General features: G+C 39.1%; 1 pseudogene; it reads right to left on the bottom strand.

Moving 5' to 3' along the window:
- Nucleotides 1-1,534: 1,534 nt before the first annotated feature.
- On the bottom strand, nt 1,535-2,396 carry LOC114009498 (60S ribosomal protein L6 pseudogene; annotated as a pseudogene).
- Between the last annotated feature and the right edge of the window lie 1,511 nt (nt 2,397-3,907).

Raw genomic sequence — 3,907 nt, forward strand, 5'->3', positions numbered from 1 at the left:
AACAGTATAGAATTTTGGATTTAAACAACAGAAATTAATTTTCTCACAGTTCTTGAGGATGGAAGTCCAAGATCAAGGTGCAGGCACCCTTATGACCTTATTTAACCTTAATTATCACTGTAAAGGGCCTGTCTCCAAATGTAGTAACATGGAATATTAGGACTTCAAATGCATTTCTTGCGAGGACACAATCTAGTCCATAGCCCTGTCTTAATGGGACCTAACAGCATGACAAAAAGATGTGCCAGATCATTACTCTCCAACTTTCCTAAAGCAACTTTGGTACACAAACAAACATACAACAAAACTAAATCAATGGCTGAAGATCAGTGACGTTATACATGTGACTGTTTATTTGCTACCTTGGGATCTTTCTATCTGGCTTCACTTCCCTCACAAATCTGTTTCCTAAGTCCTTGTTGTAGGGATAGTCAAGTATTCACTTCATTACTTCTTTAGAACGATATAAACTTCAGAAAGACATTGAAGGGACATAATTATTACAGAGGCAGCACTGTAAACATTGCTTTGATTAAATTAATTTAGGAATGGAAATCCTCTCACTGACCAATGAAATTCACTTCATTGATATGATTACAACCCCTCTCCCCCACAGTTGGCTAAACATAATTTTTCAAACTTAAAATTAGGACTAAACCTGATTGTGTCAAAATGTTTGGTCCAAATTACAGGGATAGCTATAAAGAGATTAAATGCTTGACTATATTGGAGCTGGATGGTGGTACAATGGTAAATGCAAAACTCTGCAAAGTTGATCCGCCTGGGAAAGTTCTGGGTTCACAACTGGATATCTTTCTGCATATATGAGGCATACACATGTCCATGATCCAGGGCTGCCTGAAGCTGGGGGTGTATTCCGACATCTGTTTCTGTCTCTCTCACTCATAGAAGAAATAAATGATTCAATGGAAGAAATAAATGAATAAATTTAGGAGGAAAAACCCTCCATAAATATGCTTTTCAAAATCTTCTGAGTATTTCTTAGGATTTATCTTCTTCAAGTTGAGTCTGATACACAGTGGATTAATTCGACAGTTCACATAGCTTACTACATAAACTGTTAATGACAAATGGACTTATTTCCTGTGTAGCCGAAAACCACTTCCGCTAAGAAGGAGGACAATAGAGTTGATAAAGCCTAGACACTGAGAGTTTTGTGTTCCTAATTTTGCTTTCCCAGTTCTTTATGTACCACTTTAATTTACAGCTCTTTCAGTTTTGAAACTAATAACTTAGGTTATAGATTTTAAATTAGTTCTCAAAATGACCTCCAACTCTTTTGACTTGTTTCCTTTCCATGTTATACCAGATTAGTGTATGACTCCAACTCTATGGCATTCTATAAATGACCAGTTGTAGAGACAGCAAAAAGAACAGTGTGGCCAGGAGTTTTAGAGGCACGGAGGGGTGAATTTGGCAATGTGCAGAGGCATAGAAATTCTCTAAAGATTTTATTATTTCATTTCATTTTAAAAAACATATCAGTTATTTAATTAGCTTTTTGGCAAGAAATTTAGAACACCAATTTTTGAGGATAAACTTCATTTGTAAGGACAAACATGGATTGCAGGTAGCCCTGGAGCTGAGGAACAGTTTTGACTTTTGGTAAAATTTGCAAGTCCACATCTTCCTGATCACCTTGCACTGCTCTGTAATCCTGTATTTCTCTTTTTCTGTGTCAAAGATCTCGCCTTCCTGGTATCTGGGCTTCTGCAGCTTCTTTTTCTTGCAGTAGCATCAGTGAAGAGTTTTAGGATTTTAATTTTGCTAATATCAAGTTTCATGGAGGTGGCAATGACAAATGTCTGGTGTATTCTACACAGTGGAACTCTATTGAGGGCCAGAGGCCCAGTCATAAATACCAAGCCACTGCACAGTTGCTTCAGGAAAACCACTGTCTCGCCTCTGTGGTGTCAATAAGGAGGATCAGAATGTTCCCAGGAGTATTCTGGCTCACAGCTTTCTCACATTCTCACTGAGGGTTTTTTGCCCTGGCTCAACAGTTCTTGAGGTACATCTTCAGTAGGGTAATGCCTAGGCATTTTTCAAAGTGTAAGCACCTGGGTACCACCATTCTTGTCCCCACCAGTTGGTTTTGTGACAGTGACAAGAACTTTCTCCTTTTCCTTTTCAATCCTGGATTTAGTGGCCTGGTATTTTCTTTTGTGCATGGCCTTCCTGAAATACATGGCAGATTGGGAGTATCTACCGATGCCACAGACTAGGACTGGTTTTCGGCTGCAATGGGGCTTCCACTTCTTGAACCTTTTAGCCTTGGGGTCACCCTTTTTAACCTTGACTCTGACATCATCAGCCTTCTGGGCTTCAGGTTTCTTCTCCTTAGTATTTGACTTCTCAGCTTTTTTACTCAGCATCTTGTATAGAGGGAAAGAGCTCTCTGAAGAGTTTAAATTGAATGTGTAATGCCACCATTCACTTTGATTTTTAGTAGTCAAAAACTGGAATTCTTGCTTTCCTGAAAGAAGAAATCGGCTTGCCAGTAAATAGCTTAGCTTTATGACTCAAGACATGGTCTGTTGACAGCATCACGTGGAGTTTGCTAGAAATGCAGACTCTCAGGCTACTACTGAGGCACACTGAATCAGCATCTCTGTGTTAATACTCTCATGTGGTTTCCATGTGAACTGAGTTTAGGAAGTGCCAGGGTAGCTGCTAGGAAAATGAGGTACAGTGTCAGAGAGCCTGGCTTTTAAGTCCTATCTGCCATCCTTCCTCTTCTGCATACCCCAGAGAAAGTTAACTAACATCATTAAACTTCAGTTTTCTTATTTTCTATACAAGGAAAGTTAGAATACCTCACTTTTTTCCTCAAAGGTTATCAGGAGAATAATATGAGGCAAAGCTTATAAAACTCTTGCACAGTGCTTGCAAATAAAAAGTAGTGAATAAATGCCCAGGATATCCCTAACAATGCCAATGATAGGAAAGGCCTATTAAAGAATTTAAATTAAAAAAAATATTTAATTCTATTATTATTATTTTTTTTTAATTTTCTTTAGAGTACATGCACTCACCAGAGAGAGAGAAAGCAAGTCACCAGGTATGGGACTTGAACCATGCTTGGCCAGCACCTTAATCACCATACTACCTGCTAGCCCCAGAATTCAAAATTTTAATGTTAGTTTTACCTTTTTATTTTTTTCCCAGATTTTTGCCATAGTGCGTGTGCTCTTGTTAGAGGGAGGCAGAGAGAGAGACAGAGAAATGGAAAGTAAGAAATCCACTCCCCCACCCTCCCCGGAGGGGGCAGGGCCACATCACAATACTTTCTTCTCCAGTCTCCTCTTGGAATTTTAAGCACACATACCCATGTGCCCAGCATGATTTTCAAGACATCAGTCTGGGACCTGGACTGTGATGGGCCATGTGGGAGACTAGTGTCTTAACCACCATACCACCTGGTGGCTCCACAGAGTTTTACCTTCCAAAAATATTTATTTTCTAAAAAAGATAAGGAAGAAAGGCAGGGAGGAAGAAGGCTAAGGAAATAAAGGAAAGAATAAATAAATTTTTTGTTCCTTAAAGAATATGTGTGCTAAGTTACTCTTCAGATAGCTGGATTGTCCCTTTTAATTTAAAAATAATTGACATTGCTCTCTTAGAGCTCTGCCTCAAAACCAAATGAATCCATCTGCTACAGATTGACACCACCTAAATGAACTCAGTGAGCTCTCATTTAGTTGAAATGACTTGTCACTAGTCAGCTACAAGAAATGACCACAAAGGTTCTCTCCCAATTCTATTAGCAGCAAATGTGCCAGTGTTTCTCAGCAATGGAAGCTACTACCTGGCCCTGGTCTCTCTTTTGGATCTTAGAAGATATTTGCTGCTCACTCTTCTTTCAGGCGGGCAGTTTAGGAAGTTG

Source organism: Tupaia chinensis, unplaced genomic scaffold (assembly GCF_000334495.1).
Source record: "Tupaia chinensis unplaced genomic scaffold, TupChi_1.0 Scaffold000544_1, whole genome shotgun sequence".
In the NCBI taxonomy this organism is placed as follows: Eukaryota; Metazoa; Chordata; class Mammalia; order Scandentia; family Tupaiidae; genus Tupaia; species Tupaia belangeri.